The 22291-nt window shown below is 35.8% G+C and overlaps 1 protein-coding gene across 4 annotated transcripts in view; it reads right to left on the bottom strand.

Annotated features, from left to right (window-relative positions):
- The window catches only part of LOC138330248 (transcription factor SOX-13-like), a 182776-nt gene that overhangs the window by 73541 nt on the left and 86944 nt on the right, over window positions 1-22291 (bottom strand). For 2 of the 4 annotated variants that reach the window (XM_069277724.1, XM_069277726.1), the window contains one exon: window positions 19598-19709. The gene's annotated coding sequence lies outside the window, so the exon portion shown is untranslated. Of the gene's footprint in view, window positions 1-9690; window positions 9772-11136; window positions 11296-19597; window positions 19710-22291 lie in introns of those variants that run through there. The other 2 variants (XM_069277725.1, XM_069277728.1) reach the window with 2 other exon arrangements.

Genomic DNA, 22291 nt, shown 5'->3' with positions numbered 1-22291 from the left:
GTGACCTTTTACAACCAAGAACTCTCCTTATATTCCCCTGGTCTCTGTAAACTCATGTAGTCCAGGACTAACTGGTCAAACTTTTGGTTAGAAAGATGACCAGTTGACATTTTACAGTTTTGTTCTACAACCAAGGGCTGTCCTTATACTAAAAGCTAGCTGATTTTGGATTTTTCTCCCTTGTCCTTCCTTTTAAGGCCAAAAACTGTCCATAGTACCTCATAATCTTTGTCCTTGACCAAGCTGGACTGTCCAGTCTCCTGGTCTAGTCATTGACCAAAGACTATCCTTCTAGTACTCTTTCCTTTGTCCACCTTAAAAAACTGTCTTTGCATCTTCCTTTATATCTGCCCACAGTTCCCTATAGTCATTTATCCTTGACCAATAGTACTATCCATATATAGTCCCTTGACCTCTCAGTCTATAATGACCAAGTGCTGTCTGTAGTCTACTATCCATGACCTTTGAACTTAACCACTATTTCAAAGACTTAGGGTGTGGTAATAAGAACAATGTGAATTGATATCTATGATAGAATACTGTGTGCTGTAATATATACTTCATCAGAGTTCCACCTGAGAACCCTGTGGTCAAATTTGTGTGTAAAGTTGAACAGGTGGAAAATTATGGTAACAACCAATATTTGCTGATTGAGCAAAAGTTTGAAAGTAAACAATATCAAGTCAGTCGGTGAAAGGGAAAACGATTCCATACATAGGTATTTATATTAAAACTTGTAATGAAATTAGTAAATTTGTAAAGAGAATAATTCTATTGTGTAAACGTTAAATAATTTCACTGAATTTCCTTATTAAACCGTGATATTTACACAGCGCCAGGTGAAAAGCAAGCTCGATAAAACAAAGAATAATATTGTAATTGTCTGCACCACTTTTAATTTATTTTAGCGATTAACACAGAACAAAGACTTTAACTTGTTACAAATAACAATAGCGAATTCATAACCGACTATTTGGCTGCAGTACCGCTATAGTTATTTTACAATGCACACTACCTGACTCCAGAAGAACAATGCCTTATGTGTGTGATAACTAGTACCCTCTCCAGCATTACAATCGGTCTAAGCCCTACACAATCCTACTTAAGTCTTCACTTTCAGGCGAGTGGCCCATTGACGAGCTACCCAAACATAGCTCTCAGTCAATCTACCTACACAACCAGGCCACTATTGTTTCTCGTCAAGCAGACATGTCTTTTTGTCGGCAGCCAGTCTTTTTTTTTTTTAGCCCTCTTGTGTGAAATATTATATATATATTGGATTAAAGTGGAACAGGAAATTTCAACAAGCAATATCCTGCCGTAAGAAGGAATAATGAGAACCAGAATAGTGATCAATTGTCAAACGTAGGACTTGCATGTGCTGGCAACAATAGCCATTATTTTCCATGGCTTTAGGAATTCTGTCCAGATTTAAGAGATCCGACATTCAGTTGGGTTGGTTATCAAATGTTCCTCCTCGCCATCAAGTGGCATTCTCTCATTTTATTGGAGTCAGAGTTTTGTTCCATGACTAAGTGAACAATGGCCCGATTCAATCAATACTTTTTCATCAGATGTTATTTGATAACTTCTTGGAAATAAAAGATTGGGTAAAAAAAATTAAGCTATTGTTTGATCAGAGAGCTCTTTGGAGCTGCTACTGGACACAACAAGAGACTGTAATGTCCTGGTATTATCCTGAATGGTGCCACAAATGGCCTAGGTCCCCTAGACACGGTTCCCTCATTACATTTACGGGGAATAGAATGGAGAAAACCAATAAGGGGTACAGCCCAATGGGAGCACCAACAATACTGACATCCTGCAGTCAACATGCACTGATTAACACACAATAGTTTACTCCTCATATACTGTAACTAGCTGCCTTTTTTATGAGACATTTATTTAGAGGGAAAACACTTATGGTATATATGAAGATCACTGAATTAATTGCTACTGCAATAAAACTTGTTTTAGTGATAACCTCTATAAGAGACCACCTGTGTATTAAGACCACTTCCTCAAATGGCTAATACTTCTGAAATTCAGATTTAAATTCCAGGCTGCTACAGATTGGTTTATTTCTTATTACATGGTTGTTTATAGGATGCGGCCTATAAACAGCCAGAGTCATTTAAGGATGTGTAAGATGGAAGAAAGCTGAGTAAAACCACTGACCAGTGGTCAGTACCTGGAAACTGCCCCTAAATGGGATTTAAAGTCAAGATCTAGAGGTGGAGAGCTTGTGGTAATGTGTCAGGACATCTCAACCACTGGTGTACCTGCTCTTAAAGGCCTAAAATTATAAATTGCTTCAAGTTATACAGATACATGTATATATATTTGTCACCATTGAAATTTGGAGGATTATTAAAGTTATTTCCGGATAATTTAGTCCAATTTCGATAAGGAACAAAGCTTAATATCCCCATAACGCAATTATTTTCATATAACTCATCTTCTTTTTTCTATTATGCAGTTATTCATAGAAATATTTAAAATCTGTTTAAGTTATTTCATTTGGACTACTTTACATTAAAATTAATTTTATTTCCTAAACGGGCCATCATTCTTGTGCAATTGTGTAGAACATGTTTTTGTAGATTTGTTTATTTGTGGCATTCAGTAAATTTCAATTATTCATGTTGATATTAAAAGTTCTAGTAACAGGGAAATTAGCCCCTCATAAATATTAATCTTTACAATGAAAAAGATTTAAATATTAGTGATAGCAGGGTGATTTTAAATTGATTGTTATAATCAGCCAGCAAAGATAAATTTTCTCCAAAAAAAAAAAAAAAAAAAAGTTGATAAAATAAAGATATATTAGCATGTGAATTTGGAAAAGCGTGATCTATAGTTCGTCACAAATGACAATTATACTCTAACCGTCTACTTTTAATGACTCTACCAAGGAATTAAGCTTATAAGAATAGGAACATCTGAATACATAGAGATAGATGCCTTTTGATGGGAAATATCTGTTCAATTGTGGTTGTGATCCCGCCTCCCGTCACGCTAACAGATAATCCGCTGTCGAAATCGATGTGATCCCTGCCACTCCGATTCAGATGTTGATGAGCACCGGTTTCATTTTTTCCGTTATTTTCTCCTTCTCCTTTCTCAATGTTCGAATGTCAGGGATTAAACACCGAGCCCAATCGCTAATACACACAGATATAACGTTTTAGGTGAATCTTGGAACAATAGGGGTTGATGGGTTTATCAACAGCGCTTTTGTAGAAGTAGTGTTACATGCTATTTACTGCCATTTAATTAGAGCATAGGCGCTGTGCAAGCCACCTGATTAAAGCCATACCTGGGCGAAGCATAAAAGGCCGCCTTTATTGTGTATCAATGCTGAAGACTAAAGTTAGTGTGATGCGGGTCATTTCAGTCCAACTTTTGTTGTCCTACCGGGGCTGATTATACGCGGGGTATTATAAAATAGCATTGTTCACGGCATTCCAAGCACAGACCAAATGGCTAGTAGTTTTATCACACTTTTAATAAACTCACAAATAATCAAAGTGTTTTTATTTCCATAAATCTCCATCGTTCTGTATGTGTTGGCATTCACGGTGTCCATATCCCGACAATGAGTTATCGGCCATGCTCAATACTCTCTCTCAATGGTAAAAGGACCGTTCATTTCACATACAACATACTCAATTTGATTTATTGAAAGAACTAAAGTCAAAGTTCTGAGTCGGACAATTGGACATTTTCAGTAGCGCATTGCGAGAGGTATGAAAACAAATTAAACTTAGTCTTATTGTGCAGTATGGAAAGGTGTCGTCCTGGGGCAGTGTGAATGCTAAGCAGATTTAATGAACCTCATTTCTATAACGAGATTTACCTGAATAATGGCCCTTATTCAACACGAGACAGCAGGATGTGCCAAGAAATTTTAAAAGTAAACTATAACTTTTCAAGTTAAATAGAAATGTGCAATGTCAACACATAAGCCACGTATTACGGAATGACTGTTAAGAATATCAATTCCGTCTAAAAGGACCGATATGTGTGATCGTACATTGTTGGGTCTCGGTCCTGCATTTCACAACTAACGCATTTGTTCACAAATCACCCATTTTGAAGATTCAATTTTGAAGTGAATTTTATTGTAATACACAGCTTTAAATGATTTCTCAACTTTAGAATTCAGAATGTCAAACAGGCTAATACTATGTAAGCATAATATAATCAGCAGGGACAAAAGTCGACCAACAGAGTCGACGCGAGCAGACGTCATTTGTCTGTGGGGTGAGTTGATCGAGACATAACATAACCCAAGCTTGGTATACCCCGGTGAATCAAGTATGTTCAAGTTTATAACATTAATCAAAACTCCCCCATATAAACCTGCATTTTTTTGATAAACAAGAAAATAATGTGTAGAATTTGACAAGACGTTTCTTGATAGAGTCCGACTAAATCTCTACACCTTTAAAACCCTAGAGAGTATACAGCGATGTAGAGAGAGTGTCCGTAATTACTGTTATTCTGTAATGTAAGTATTTTAATCACACTGTCTACAGTACAAAATCGGAAGCTAAATTTCAAAAGTACTTAATCTGACCGCGGTCACCAGTGGATCGAGTACATTTACGGAATATGACCTGCCCATACCGACTAACGATCCAGTAATAGAGATTCAAAAGTATCAACACACTCGCAGACAATATCAACTCAAATTTTAATAGCATAATTGTTCTGCATTTAATACCATTCAAATTGAGGAAAGCGAAGACCTGCAGTGCAGTTCCCATTATTTACAGTGATACCGATCGGCCACCATAGGTATCTACCCTGCTTGACACTGGGGCTGGATCCCCTTACATAACGGTCTATTTCTGCTCCACGCAAAGACTCGAACAATTAATACAAAGTCTCTGTCCTTTCCATTGTAGTCTTTAATGCCTTAAAGACCCAACGTTTCAATTACCTTATTTAAATCAAAGTTTAGATTTACATCGTTCTGCACCGGTTTCCCTTAATATAACAAAAAGCGTTCAAGGTTGATTCTTGTGATAGGAAGAAATCATGACAACTCTCATTACAATAGAATAGACACCACCTACAAATATTCTGACAATTCCATAATGAGTAGACCATAAGATCAACTGGGTCTCCTAACACCAACAGGAAATATTCCTCACCAGTTTCAATGTCGTTTAATAATCTGGAAAATTTTAACAATCGCTATTCAGATTTTTAAATTACAACTGTCTCCAGTCATTTCAATATAAATTAATTTTAAACATTTCCTTGCATAAAATTTCTTTTCATAATTTTTTTTCTCATGAGAATGATATCTTTTCAATTTTTTCCCCTCAAAGAATGATGATTAATTTATTGTTATTAATATATCGCTGAAATTTATTGTACCTAATCTGATAATCTGTAACAAAAAATAGCCTTCCCTATTACTAACGCCAGTCTGTTATGATAACAAGTCGTAACTAGTTACATGTTATCTAAAGTTACCCAGGTAATTATTCATTACAGGTAATCTTTTGTTACAGATAATCTTAACTTACACAGATTTAATAAATAGTTAGATATTCTCTAATTAAGGTAATCTTTACTTAGACAAGAAATTACTCATAAAAGGTGATCATTTAGTTACAATTTATCTTAACAAACACAGGTAATGAATCATTAATTACAGGTAATCTTTACGACAGGTAATCTTAATTATGGTAATCTTTACCTAGACAGGTAATTTCTAGTTAAAGTAATCTTTTCCTAGACAGGTAATCACTAGTTAAAGTAATCTTTACTTAGTCAACTAATCACTAATTACAGGTAATCTCTTAAGGTAATCTTTAATTAGAGAACTAATCACTAATTACAGGTAATCTCTTAAGGTAATCTTTAATTAGAGAACTAATCACTAATTACAGGTAATCTCTTAAGGTAATCTTTAATTAGAGAACTAATCACTAATTACAGGTACTCTCTAGTGAAAGTAATCTTTACTTAAACAACTAATCACCAATTACAGGTAATCTCTAGTTAAGGTTATCTTTACCTAGACAGGTAATTACTAGTTAAAGTAATCTTTACTTAGACAACTAATTACTAATTACAGGTAATTTTGAGTTAAGGTTATTGTTAAATAGACAGGTAATCACTAGTTAAGGTAATCTATACTTACACAACTAATCACTAATTACAGGTAATCTCTCAAGGTAATCTTTACTTAGAGAACTAATCACTAATTACAGGTAATCTCTAGTTAAGGTAATCTTTATATAGATAAGTAATAATAATTTACAAGTTTCAGAGTCTTTGGCAGTATGCTTCAGTGAGATAGCACTATAAAAAGGGTTTATATATATAATTTGTATCTTAGGATTAACATCCTATTAACAACCAGGGTCATTTAGGGTCAGCCACTCAAGTGTGCAGTGTGTTGTGGTGTAAGGGCAAGAGTTCAACAATTACAGACACAACACAACATACCACAGCCTCCAAACACATACTGCAGCCTCCCAAATCATTCTACTTTCACCCCTGAAAATTCATAATGGACTATTCTAGTCTTTGATTTAGGAGAGACTAAATGTGTCTTCAGGGGTGAATGTTTAAAGTTTAATTTATATACAGGATATTTATTTATCAACTTTTAAAGCTCATATAATTCTCAGCACAGAAACATCCCATTCTTTTCCGAATATTGTCATAACATCACAGACACTCATATACATCCTTAATTACAGGTGTATAGCCTCCCCACAGGTAATTGTTAATTACAGGTAAATCCTTCCATAGGTCCTGGGGTGACCTTGTGGAGAGACCCGTTAGGTCGGTCGGGCTAGCCTGACATTTATCCTGCCACGGGGACCACACTGATCCCCTTTCATATCTGGGCCGAGATTCTGGGGTCACACGAGTACGACGTCTACGGTGTCATCCCGACAACAATATGTCATTACTGTGTCATTTGAGACTTTTTTAATTCCATTCAATAACTGTTACCATGATTTATCTGTGATTGTGGGGGATCTGTTTTTTTGTCGTTGTTAATAAAATGTTATATTCCCATAGCATCCCAGGTTTGGTCTATATTTAGAGGTCGGCGGGTCTCGAAACTGGGGTCCAGAAACGAGGCATTTCAAGTATTTAATATCTATTGTTTCATAAGACAAGGAACCAGATTTAATGATTTCTTAAGAATAGATGGTTATTTTAAAAATACCAAAAGTATATAGCTTTTTCACATGGAATCTCTCATTTATCACAGGCTGGTGGTTTTTCACCTTGTACTCCGGCTTTCCTCCACCTCCAAAACCTGCCACATCTTTAAATGACCCTATATGACTGTTAATCATTATGCTAAAAGGACGCTAAGCTTATTTCTTAATATTTGACTATAGACTGATCTAGGTTAAGTCAATATTGAAGAATTATGGGTCTTTTTACAAAGGCTTTTCATTATAAACATCTTCAACAGTACACCAATATAAGACAAAGCAAATCAACATATACAAAACTTTACGTTGTTGACCAAGTTTCCAAATAGAACATCTTTGATTGGCGCCTAAAGAGCTAAAATCCTGTTAGTTCATTAATCTTCATATTTTAACTTCACAATGTAATTTCACACACTCTGACAAGAATGTGAACAGGACAATAAATTCTACCATGTGGTAAACCCGCCCTACACCACACCTACTGAGAGACACCAGAGGGGGGTTGAAGGGAAAGGTTTCCCCATTAGTAAAAAATGTTCCTGGAAGTGCAGCCACCGATGTTTAAACTGGTAGAAAACAATTATGTATTCAGAGTTGATGGAAATAGACGTGAACATGAAAGGGACATCGGCATTCTTGGTAGATTACAAAAGGCCTATAACATTACAACGCCATGTTATTGTGGTCCGTTAACATTGTCAGAGAATCAGAGTGTCAGACGTTGTCAGATCTAATGGCCGTCCTGACTTCAGATCTAATTGGTGGAGAGTTGTCTGTATCCTTCCTCAGTTGGACATGACAACAATGTCTTTTGGTGTGATATTGATACTGGTCAGTGTCCAAATCTAGATCACTTTTAACTTATTCGACCCTAAAGACACATTTAGGCTCTTCTAAATCATAAATTAGACCAGTACATTATGAAATTTTAGGGGCGAAGGAGTTAATTTCTACATGAGAAGAGAAAGGAAAATGTATCTATTTAAACTCACATGATAAGAATTATACTTTACTATCTAATTTCTGATTATTTTATCAGTGTTTTCAAAAATTGACAAGATTCATTTAAAGTAATATACCACAGATACATCTTATACAGCGTATACATACTAATATAATCTGTGTTATGCAATGTCTATCTAAACTGATTAACTCATTGACCCCTGAAAACTCATAATGAACTCTCCCAGTCTTTGAAGTAAAGGAGTTCAAATGTGTCGTCAGGGGTGAATGAGTTGGGATGTTCCAACACATAACCACAAACTCTTCACCTTGAGGTTGCCAGTTCAAAACCCACTTAGCAAATGCCAAACACTGACAGTAGGTCAGGGGTTTTTCTGCTGAGCACTCCAGCTTCTATACCTGGCACATCCTTACATGACCCTAGCTGTTAATATAGGACGTAAAATAAAATGATACACTGATACAATGTATACTATAATCTTATACAATGTACATTTATATAGTCATCTAATACAATGTATTTTTACAAAGTACACAATGTATTTTTTCAAAGTACACAATGTATTTTTACAAAGTCCATTATTTATAATGATACAATGTACATTATTTATAATGATACAATGTACATTATTTATAATGATACAATGTACATTATTTATAATGATACAATGTACATTATTCATAATGATACAATGTAAAATGTACATTAATACAATGAATCCTACACACTTATATACATTATATACTATACACTAATACAATGTATATTGTACACATATACAATGTATGTTTCCTCAACAATATTTACACTGCATAATTACCATACTCATACAATACACATCCTATTCAATACACTAACACTCTATCAATTTATTATTAATTGATTTAAATAGTAATTAAACACGAAAATAGTATATTTGTGATTTTCCAGTTCAACAAAAGAATTTAATAGTACACCACAACTTTGGACAGCATCCCTGATTGGTTGTTTCAGATGACGCCAATGTCACGGCCCGAGAATTTTGAACGGTTAACATCTGCTGCCGTTAGGTTGGTGTTTACTATTGTTTATGTTTCTCACTTTCTTGGCATTTCTCATAAAATAATTAGCTCTCAATCAACATGCACAAGAGGTTGGTCTTTCTAGTTTACTACAAATGTACAGTGTTTATGATGTAGACCGACCTCACACCCGCTAGGGAAAACTACAGTATATAAAGGTCGATCTACAAAATATTATTTATCTATATACCTACTACTACAGTCCATGATAGGTAGAATTATTATACAGAGTACTGGTATCAACATTAATTGTTTCAGAAGAAGGAAAGAACTCCCCAAGACTTGTGAAATCAAAGTAGATGATTAAGAAACAATAAATATCTGATAAAAAGTGTGCTGAATGCCCCCTGAACATTAGCGACTGATGATATCATCACTGATGTATCTTCTCTGTGAATTAATATAGGTACTACATCTACCACCACCTTCACCAAACTTCTCCTGTCATGTGCAATGTACTTACCTAGGGTATGTGTAACTTGGGTGTCAGGGTTTCGGATGCTGGTTGGGGTCAAAAGGTCACGGCTATGGTCAGCTGGTCTATCTAGAAGCATAAGTGACATCAAAAGTTTTTGTTGGAATCGGTAAAGTTTGCTGCCGTTTTCTGCATCCTGGCCTTAAACGCTGCTTGCTATAGGGTGGTGGGAAACTTTTGTTTTGTCAAATGTACATTATAATATAAGGGGTAAGCTAGCACAGACGAGGGAGGGAAACACTGGGTAAACTGCTAGTGGAGTCGTGCAATAAGGCTAGAGATGCCTGCTGTCTTAGCGTTATTAAGTCAGGTGCTGGCCCTATATCATAAGACACCGATTACATCTCTCTCACTGCTGGTCTTCCAGGCAGCCATGATTAAAGGTTTTTAATGTTGTGGTAATGGCTATATTAAAAAGAGGCCCTAGATTAAATCACCTTTTCTAAAAATCAGTTTTGCAGTTTTCTTGCATGGAGAAGAATTTTAAGCAAAGCTATGGCATCCTGGGTAATAACAGGTACAATAAGGCCAAGTATGAGGGGTGGGGGTTGGCAGTGGGGGTGGGGGGTACTACAGGGTGCTTCTGTGGCTCTTTTCCATGTCTGCTCCCCCACAAGGTCACCGGCAGTGCTTTTTTTGTAGAACAAGTTCTGAATGAATCAAACAGCTTGTATATATCATGGCTTCCATGCAGCAGCTGTGACTACACACAGAATTACACTAACATACACAGCATCAACAATCATAAACTCCCAACAACAGCTACTGTCACAACGTTCATTTTTGGGAGCAACTCATTTTGGAGTTGTATTGTATTTTACAAGTCCACAAGCAGCTCTCTGGTGAGTTATCTGATTCAACCCTGAAGACACATTTAGACTCTTCTAAATCAAACACTAGACCAGACCATTGTGAAATTTCAGGGGTGAATTAGTTAAGGCCTATATAACTGTTTATTTATGTGCCTACACCACTGTTAGTATCTGATATCGGTATGTTTTCAGATACACTGATTCAACTGATCATGCCTTATTAAAAGCACCACAAAATCTCAATACAGTAAAACCTGCCTTAGTGAACACCTCTGTATAAAGACCATCTGCTTAATAAGACCACCTTCTCAGGGTTCCAAATGATCAACACAATTTAACCTGTGTTAAAAAGACCCCTTGGATTGTTATTTGACCCTTAGATGGTCTTTAAAGACAGATTTGACTGTATATGAAAATTGAATTAAAACCTCAAATTTGGTTTAATCCATACTAAAACCTTAAATGAAATTTAGGATAATCCAGTAGAATTCCTTTTAACAGAAAATGAAAACCAACTGATATATAAAAATATAAATATATTTTATATTTCCTCATGTAATATTATCTAAAATATCATTGGGTACTTAATATCGTAAATTACATTTACCATTTTAGACCTTACCTAGCACATCAGCGATGGTCAATGCCATGCCGTCGTCATCATCATCATCATCCCTGCGTTTGAACTACACCATCCTTATCACCCGGGGAAACTGTGCCATGCCCAATAAACTCCACCCCAGTAACTTACTGCCTGTCTTCCGTTAACTGGACACACCCTATCCCTGTCTTGGCCGAAAACAGTAGCAGACGGTCGCCGGTCTATCATGGAACACTTTCGTTTGTGAACAATTGGTGGAGATATGTTGAGATACGTACAATGGACTGTTGATAAGAACCCTAACGACACCAGTATGCACCGTTTGTGTTCAGACCGCTTACAATCGTCCCAGGAACAAACACTGCCCTTTTTCCTAATGTTTGCACCCTTGTCAATGTAAGACCTCGACAGTCTCTCTAATTCACCTGTTTGTCTTTTCCTAACAACAATAGGATAAAACCTGTGTCCTCATATTGGAGAGGGGGGCTCCTCGAGGGATATCTTTGCATACTGGGGGATTATATTGGGGAGTGGGGACACGATCGGACAGATTAATGTGGTCGGACAGGACAACAATCCCTCGTGAACATTAAACATAGATTTGTCTTTGGCCAGACTTTGTGTATTATCAACAATAATTGGCTCTATCTGGAAAGTCGTAAGTCAAACAAACCATTGTTACGTATCTCTTGTACTCTAACCCGCAAATCAATGTCACCCAGTAGGGGTGTATTTAATACCCACAGACCAGTACAGCGGCCTGTATATACAGGTCACACCTATCTACAGAGGTACCTGTGTATAGAGGTCACACCTATCTACAAAGGTACATTTGTATACAGGTCACACCTATCTACAGAGGTACCTGTGTATACAGGTCACACCTATCTACAGAGTACCTGTGTGTATAGGTCATACCTATCTACAGAGGTACCTGTATATACAGGTCACACCTATCTACAGAGGTACCTGTGTATAGAGGTCACACCTATCTACAGAGGTACCTGTGTATACAGGTCACACCTATCTACAGAGGTACCTGTGTATACAGGTCACACCTATCTACAGAGGTACCTGTGTATACAGGTCACACCTATCTACAGAGGTACCTGTGTATAGAGGTCACACTTATCTACAGAGGTACCTGTGTATAAAGGTACCTCCTATCTACAGAGGTACCTGTGTATAGAGGTCACACCTATCTACAGAGGTACCTGTGTATACAGGTCACACCTATCTACAGAGGAACCTGTGTATACAGGTCACACCTATCTACAGAGGTACCTGTATATACAGGTCACACCTATCTACAGAGGCACCTGTATATAGAGGTCACACCTATCTACAGAGGTACCTGTATATACAGATCACACCAATCTACAGAGGTACCTGTGTATAGAGGTCACACCTATCTACAGTGGTACCTTTGTATACAGGTCACACCTATCTACAGAGGTACCAGTGTATACAGGTCACAACTATCTACAGAGGTACCTGTGTATACATGTCACACCTATCTACAGAGGTACCTGTGTATAGAGGTCACAACTATCTACAGAGGTACCTGTGTATAGAGGTCACACCTGTCTACAGAGGTACCTGTGTATAGAGGTCACACCTATCTACAGAGGTACCTGTGTATACAGGTCACACCTATCTACAGAGGTACCTGTGTAAAGAGGTCACACCTATCTACAGAGGTACCTGTATATAGAGGTCACAACTATCTACAGAGGTACCTGTATATACAGGTCACACCTATCTACAGAGGTACCTGTGTAAAGAGGTCACACCTATCTACAGAGGTACCTGTGTATACAGGTCACACCTATCTACAGAGGTACCTGTGTATACAGGTCACACCTATCTACAGAGGTACCTGTATATACAGGTCACACCTATCTACAGAGGTACCTGTATATACAGGTCACACCTATCTACAGAGGTACCTGTGTATTATGACAACAACTATGGAGGGACTATCTGTATGAAGATACCAGCAGATGTCTACCTGAATAATAGTATTATTACTATTGAGAGGAGTACCTGTGTATAGAGGCCATAACTGTTGATGAACTACCTGTATATAGAGGCCACAGCTATTGCGGGTGTTACCTGTGTATAGAGGCCACAGCTATTGAAGGAGTTACCTGTGTATAGAGGCTACAACTATTGAGGGTGTTACCTGTGTAAAGAGGCCCTAACTGTTGAGGGGGTGGTACCTGTATATAGAGGCCACAGTTATTGCGGGTGTTACCTGTGTATAGAGGCCACAGCTATTGAAGGAGTTACCTGTGTATAGAGGCTACAACTATTGAGGGTGTTACCTGTGTAAAGAGGCCCTAACTGTTGAGGGGGTGGTACCTGTATATAGACCCCACAGCTATTGAGGGTGTTACCTGTGTATAGAGGCCACAGCTATTGAAGGAGTTACCTGTGTATAGAGGCTACAACTATTGAGGGTGTTACCTGTGTAAAGAGGCCCTAACTGTTGAGGGGGTGGTACCTGTATATAGAGGCCACAGTTATTGAGAAAAGTGACTGCCTTTTTTAGAGGAAGGAGGTAGCTGTATGTAAGGATCAGAACTATCTATGTGGAAGGGCTTTCTTTTTATGAATATTCATGTATTTATGGAGGGGACATTCTTTTATGAATATCCATAACTCATGAGGATAGACAGCTTACAATCTATGTAGATCACTTGTACTCACAAAACTATTATAGGAACTCCTATCACCTAAAGGAGCTTAAGGGTATATGTTACAAACACAATATTTATCATTGGTGTCAGAGTTATCTCCCCTCGCAAAATGATCCTAAGCTAATAGATAAACTATTGGGTCACCATCAACACTAACTCTTCTTGTTTGAATCTGCCATCAGGTATTTAGTGTTCTTAAACATATTTGTTAATTTTTGAGTCAATTGGTGAAGCTCAAGGAAGTTTATTTTTGACAATGACAAAGAAGAAATAATCTCACTGATTCAACTAGATTCTTGAAATTTCAATCCTATATACATATCACTGATATATTCTGTAATTTCTGGTTTTTTTATCATTATTATTATTTTGTAATACGAACGTGCTCATATAATTTTTGGATAGTAATTTTTTTTAACTTTAATATATTAATATGAATGATTAATAACACCACCTTGGTGAACACCTATAAATTCCTCAATTTTTTTTTATTTTAAAACTTTTAATCTGAGCATTTGTTTTAGGGCAAAATGACCTTATTACAGTACTATACAAAACTGTTAACATAGGATTCAAGTATACCACAATTTTTGTAATATTATGTATGTTATCTGGGTTTTTTTTCCTCATTTTTTTCCCTGTGAAGTTAAATCATATTTTTTCATAATTTGATCAGTAGAATAAAAGATAGACGATCTCTATCAGAGTTTGACTATATATTTAATTCCAGCATTCTACAGTTTTTTCTTCCTTCACTTCCTCTGTCACGCTGTATAAACACCAGGTAGAATTATAAGGCTAGCATTTTTATCAGTTACTAACCCAGGATACCCATATCTTTGAGGGATTTTTTGATACAATTCAATAGAGTGCCTTCACAGGATTACCCACCGGCGTGAATATTTGTGCCCGATAGCTTATTGTATGCCTCTATCAACAACTAACATTGCACAATGCTGTTTATTGATAACGGCAAAGTCTGAGTGCAAATACGCGCGGGTACATATGGAAATATTGATGCAAAAAATAGATGAAAATAGGTTTAAGCAGTCAATATATTTATAACCAACTCGAGAAGGGATGCATTGTTCTACAGTCCATTGTCTACGTGTTCTACTTTCATGCACACACAAACTTGGTCCAATTTCTGTATGAAAAATAAGATCCTTCCACAATCAAAGATACAGGAGGGGAAAAGGTATTGTTATTTCACAATAGTTAATGATTTTTTTTATTGCGCCAGTGACGGAACAATGCCTTTAGCAAAGGTCCTGAAAACAATTAAGTACCTTTGAGAAACATGTAGCCATTGTTAAGACCTTGTGAGTCCTCCAGCGTTACAAATCAATACACCAAATTAATTTTAATTCTATTTTTACTGCTCAAATAAAACAAATAATGTTGATTAATGATGTATCGAACAATTCCTTTCAGCTGTATGGAAATTGGATACAAGTGCCATCTATGTGATACAGTAATAGATAAACACAAATCAGGGGAAGTAACTCCGCCACCTGGATTTTATGTTTTGCTTCCTTGGTTAAGTTCGAGTCCAAAAATCAAGACAAGGTATTTTTCATTACTATTTTAAACTTTTTCAGTGTTCAACAATGGTCGACCAGCAAATGCCAAAATTAAATCTAATATCTCAAATAATGAATGAAAATATATAATATCAAAGATCTCAAATAGTGAATGAAATATTAAAATCAAAGATCTCAAACAGTGAATGAAATATTAAAATCAAAGATCAATTGTTTTGTTAAAAATACCAGTGAGAAAAATACATTTTTCATACTAAAGTAATCTCTGCAAATTGGAAGAAACTGAAGTAAAGGAGATAAAACTTGCAAGGGTATTTAGGGCTACACAATAAAAAATTGATAAACAAGGGGGAAACAACCCTTGTAAATCAAAGCTGGAGTACCCGGAGAATAACCACCGACCAGCAGTCAAAACCTAGCAACTGCCTCACATGGGATTCGAACTCACGACCCTGAGGTGGAAGACTTGTGGTAATATGTCGAGACATCTTAACGTGACTCTGCCTCCGGGATCCTTGTTCAAAGAAGCAATCATTATGATTATAGCTCATTGTAAGTCTAATTTAAAGAATAAAAACCTAGGATATCAGATTTTAGTTGAAATATATATGAGAGAATTCAAGAAATACAAAAACATGGTAAGTCTAATTTAACAAATAAAAAGCTAGGATATCAGATTTTAGTTGAAATATATATGAGAGAATTCAAGAAATACAAAAACTCCTTCCAGAGTGACACAACAATATTCAGACAATACCATACCATAATACTCCAATGAAACGTTGACAGACGTATAAAAACACTACGGTTTGTCCTCCATTTCAATGTTACATCAACGCAAATTGGCATGTTTTAACACCAATCTGCCTTATGTAAATATCTGTTGAAAGATAATTGAAATTTAACAGTCATCTTTACACCAGCTATAGAAACATTTATTGGAAATTAAAGCTCGTGTTTCTATACAGTAATACAGTTTTCTGGTCTGGTTTAAAAAAAAGTTAATCAGTATAGGAGCAATACTTTTGTGGACATCTGTATAAAGACATTCATGCTTTGTTTGTCACGTTTTAGTTTCACTATAACAATAGAGATCTCTGCGTCTAAACCCATTTGATCTATTAACAAACTGGGGAGGATCAAAATATCCAACATCCAATTTGCTCCCCAAGAACTTCCCAGCGTTTAACCTGTTTATGACAAGAAGAAATTTCTCCCCGAATCATAATTTCCTTTTCTTCTAACATCGATTTAACTTCGACTGGCCGAACCCCGTTATCATAAATACGCTTGCCTCTCCATCTTGATTCATTAGCGCCGACCGTTTTTGCTGGATTTTCATTGTGTTGCCATCGCGAGACAGAATTGGACAATATTTTGATAATTCAGTTATTCCTCGATTGTCACAGTAGAGTACAGAGTCTGCCGTAGCCGGAGAAATCAAGGATAATGAAATATCAGCGTTACCACGACATCCAATTCTCTCCGTGATTTCTGACAAAATACCACAAGTTTGCGAAGGAATTAATGTCAGGCGAATGACTCAGAGAGTAATAGAAACGGCTAATGAAGAACATGGAGTTGCTGTCATCAATATCACATTGTTTATAAAGACTAGATTGTTGCTAAAAGTGCCTTGAAGTACACAGTTTAGGGGTAAATAGCCTCAGGCTCTCAAAGCTCATATCTAGTAATGAATCGAGCCGCGGAGAACATCAGAGGACAGACTAGCCAATACAAACCAACACATGGTGATTTGTCCCCTTCCACAATGACATTCCTTAAGATGGCGTTTAAAATATTTTCAAATCCACTTAAATCAATTGGAAATCAAAATCTTCCTATAAGAAATAGTTATGTTTATTCAGATTCTCCGGACTGACTGGATAAAGAATAAATGCTTGATTTCATTATTAATTATTCTATACAGAATATACCTATTTCATGACAATTAACCCAAATAATTTTCTGAGTGACCAAATAAAGCTTATTCCTGATACCAACTTGTGCCAAGTGTCAATGGAGGTCATAAGACAGTGACTTGGTTTATCTATTTAACATTTAAGCATAAAATGAAATTAAGATACACGTTCAAAAATTAATTCATGTTAATTTGAATTTGATTTTGAAGGTGTCAGTCATTTTTCCAGATGGAAATATTGGTAAAGAAATTTTGTTTGATATCCTATCAACACTCAGGATTAAAGTTAGGAGGTGGTAAAAAAATGGACTTATACCCAGAGAAAAACCAGCAACCTGCGATCAAGACCACAAGTTAAATACAGCATGTAATGATTAAATTACAACAAAAGTTTGTTCTTTTTTTCCTTTTGAATTGATTATAGATTTATATGTATGTGAGTAAAAACTATGAAATCCAGTGTTCTCAATGAACACCATAGTTCTTAATCAAAACTGTTTGGTCTAAATGAGTCCATTTAGAGATATAACTAATCCAAACTGAAGCTGTCGAGAATGACCATTATTACTAAGTATATTAAGAATGCAAATGAAAAAATCATTAATTCGTAAAAATGCCACTTAGGACTAGAACTATGGTATTTTTGTGTTGATAGATAAGGGAGCTACCTTGTATGTGTGATAACACAGGATAACTATAGTCAAGACAAGATACTTCTTAAATTAAGATAAATATCGGGAGAATAATCACAGCAAATCCGGATATAGCTTAGTTGAATTTCAACTATAATTATTCAAGAATACAAGCCGGGCCTGAGACTTAAGAGAGATATAGAATAGCTGTTGTGTGTATATTTGTAATGGCTCCATCATCTACCCTGCCAACTCGCTGTCACAAATACAACACAAATTAATAAATCAATGCTTAATTCAAAGAGATAAAGTCACACTGTCGAATTCAAAATTTGGCCCGTATCTTTGATTAGAGTTCTCCTCTCCATCCATCAGCCTCCGGACCAGGCCTATCTGCGTCCCTGGGTGGCTTTCCCTTCTAATCCCCTATCGTGGTCTGATTACAACGACAACCTTTTATACAAGAGAAGGTGCTACCAGTCAAAAGATTGCCACACTACAAAATACTGATCGAGACTTAATGAAACAGAGTTGACATTTTAATTCCGTGAGAAGTACTTTTGCCAGGCTGGGTATAATAAGAGTGCTAGTACTCATTGTCCGCTGATGGCCGAGCCAATCGGGCAGTCTACCAGATACAGTGCACTATCCTATATAAAATCATATCATTAAAGCCTCGACAGACTTCCATAGGTACACACTATATAGACACAGACCTGTTTTACAAAGATAACAAACACAAATACCCACGACTTCTATTACGAATCACCTGTATTTTAATGTCACAGAGTTATCTCCTCTTGTTTGGAAGATTTGATTGACACATCAAGTGGTTTTGAGGCCAAAGTTGTTTTTTATTACTAATTTTTTTTAATCGAAATGACGTAATTTTTGTACAAACTAATCACATAGCAATCAATACACACTGTCAAGAGCAGACAACTCCGTAATACGCAATGATGAAATGAAAAAAAATTAATATAACTAGTGTAATATGGCCATTTTTTCTCTTTCTCTATGAAAAATAATCATCATTCAACAATTATTTTTTAGTACATAGGAGGCCTGCATAAAGAGAACACCTTTTCAAATACCTCTGTAAATTAACAGCCCTCAGTCTTCTTCAAAAAATTATTTATGCTCCGATCCCTTAACAATTTAACATATGGATTTCTCAGCAAAATTTTCTACATAATTTCCTCGTCTGAGCTTTGGGTTTCAACAATTATTTCGGATGAATTGTAACAGATCAACTTTCTATGAAATATTTAATTACAAATTAAAATGATAATATTATTTTCTTTTTGTTTTTAGATAAAAAATGATAAAACTTGACAAAAAAATACTAAGACAGGTCATTTTATTCATTCTATTATTCTATAATGGTTTAACAATAGAATAAATGCAATTTATTGAAATTATTTTTTTAAACAAAAAAATCTCTCTCAAAAATATGTATCAACTCGTTTGGATTATTCCCACATCTGAATTATTACGCAAAATTACAGACAAATCTGTAACCAGCAAACACTCTTCAAACAATGGATTTTTTCTTCATAACATTTTTTATACGTTGCCATGGAAATTAAAGAATTGGGTCCGAAATTCCAAGAGAAAAAACATCCCCTGAGCCATGACAAGCTATCAGAACTATCAGATGGAAGAAATTGGGGCTTGACTCACCGCTGAAGATGTCATATGAAAGGCACAGTCTCCATGGTTACGAAAAAACAAGATGGCTGTTCCATGGTCAATTCTTCTTTATTGTCACTTTGGCTGGGATTAAATCAACGCTCTGAAACAAGCAGAAAATAACAATAAAGTTACATACTAAGTTTATTTTTTTATTCTGACATATAAATCAGGAATAGTAATATTTCTAAAATCTTCAAACTTTGTTTTCAAAATTAGTTTTTTATCATTATATTTTTATTAAAAAAAGAAATTAAATTTTCACTTCATTCTAATTATTTTGTAGCAGATTTGAATAAAGCTTAAGTTTTATGTGTTTTTACATAATATGAAACACGAAAATTTATAGCAAGAAAATATATAATTTCATTAAGAAATAATCTAAGAAAATAAGCAAATAATAAAAGCATGTCAACCAACAATCCCTGCAATATGAGAATTCTAAGAAATAAACAGCAACAAGCTATAACAGTAATGCACTCCAAGAGCTCCTCAGAAGTGAGACCATGCCCATCGCTCTTAATCGCAACAAGTAGGTGACAAAGACTTACCCTCGTAACACAGATAGGCGACAACGAATCACAGACAAATTTGGACAAACACTTCCCAAGTGATAACAGAAATCACGACAGATTTTTGACAGCTGATTTGACCATCAAAGTGGATGACAATCGTGATCAGAGAATAAAGACCTTGGCCAGTAGAGGGCTCCCTAAGCAGTCAGAATTGCGGTGACAAACCTGCAGCGCATTACATGTCCGTCATGACGGATAGGGGACAAACAAATTTGTGAAAACTACCAAGTGCGGCAATGTGACCAAATGAGCAGAGAAAATCATTAGTCACCGGGGTTCAACAATGGCCATTGATGTAGGGGAATTTCATCAGTACATCGATCCATTGATGGAGGCCTGAAAAAAGGCCATTGATTTTTTAACCATTAGAGACAGATTCCTTCAACTGGCGGAATGCGCAACGTGAAAGATATTAATTCAAGGATGATAATAACGACCTCCATATAACAGGTCAGTGCCCATTGTAGTCTTAATGAAACAGTGGTGGGGACCGCGGGCACCACGGACTAGTCAATCCCACAACTTCCCTACGCCTCCAGTAGCGCCTTAATAGTGTAAGACGTTCTCGTTATTGATCCCTGCCCAGGACCGATAATATTCAAAATTATGAGTCCTTCAACTTGCACACAATGGTAATGAATTGGACAAGTGTTTGCACAGCAAGGGAAATAGGGAATCAAATTAGGAGACTTGACCATTATGGCCACGATTTGTACAATGCGGGGCTTGGATAACATTTAAGTAGCGTCTTTTCTCTCCTATTTCAGCTCCAGAAAGCTCAATTTCATTTTGATCATTTCAATAACGTCAATGCCATCCATGTACTTAACTTACATAGGAAGATTTTACAAATGAGAAATAACAAAAAAGTTGCTTTAGACAAAATGATGAAATCTTTATGATATATATATTATTAGAAAGTCCTCAGAAAAATGTTTTTGTATCCTCGGAAAGTGTTTTTGTATCTTCTGCATTGAAGAGCTACAGTAAATTCATTAAGACAACATCTAGAGGAGAACAGTGTATCTGCAGTGGAGTCTGTACCGGTAATTCTTACGATACTTTTATCTAAGTTTATTACATTTGGGGCGAGATGGAAATCTTTTAATACAAACAAATGCGGTATGGTACAGACAGCTGTCCACAGCGTCAGGTATCTACTCAGAACATAATAAATACATCATCATACACATTTCTCTTTAATGCACATACACAACACATTCAATAGCTTCTACCTTTGGCTTTCTTTTGTCCTCGAAATAGACATTCCCGTCTAAAAACTACAGACAATTCGAGAGAAGAATTTTGAGAAAATGCGTTTTATATGAGATGGAGAAAATATATGTATTATTTATAATTGTATTCCAATGCTAAATTGCATTCCCCCGTTTTCGCCATTTACATACTCTCTAAACGACTGTTCACTACTTTATATATGTATTGACAAATACCGTAATTAACCCAATAAACAATATATCTCATCCTCCGACCTTTTTGAGAACTGCTAAAAGGATGTTAAAGCAATAAAATCTAAGCAATTGTATTTTTAAAGTAATGTTTATCTCGATAGTGACAGAGTTGTATGGATGGTTTTTATGGGAGGGATATCAAAACAGTTCAATATAATTCTATGACAAATCATCATGTTTTTTCTTGTTTTAGATTTGTTGGAGAATAATTTTGAAGAAAAATGTTACCTTTTATGGATTATTGTTGCAAAATGTGTTTTATTTTATTTGATAAATAATAATATGAGCTCATGTTTTTCTTATCCCTTTCCCTCTTCCATTCCCCCCCACACATACACATAAAATGGATATTTTTTTTACAATTCAATTACAAGACTTCCCCATCCATACAAACCAATTTTTTCAAAACCACCAACTTGTGTGTCAAAAGTAGTCTGCTCCATTCATTATCAATTTGATTTAAAGTTGCAGTACTAACACATAATAACAAACATTTCTCCTATTCAATTTTCGTAAGTGAGTAAAAAAAATTTATGATGTAATATACATTTTGATTTATTAAAAACTTTTGAAGCCAGTCCTTGGCTTGTCACTACATCAACGACCTCCGTAGCTCAGGGAGGGACTGCACATCTGCTCTG

This window comes from Argopecten irradians, chromosome 8 (genome assembly GCF_041381155.1).
Source record: "Argopecten irradians isolate NY chromosome 8, Ai_NY, whole genome shotgun sequence".
Taxonomy (NCBI): Eukaryota; Metazoa; Mollusca; class Bivalvia; order Pectinida; family Pectinidae; genus Argopecten; species Argopecten irradians.
This window is presented reverse-complemented; position numbering and strand designations above follow the sequence as displayed.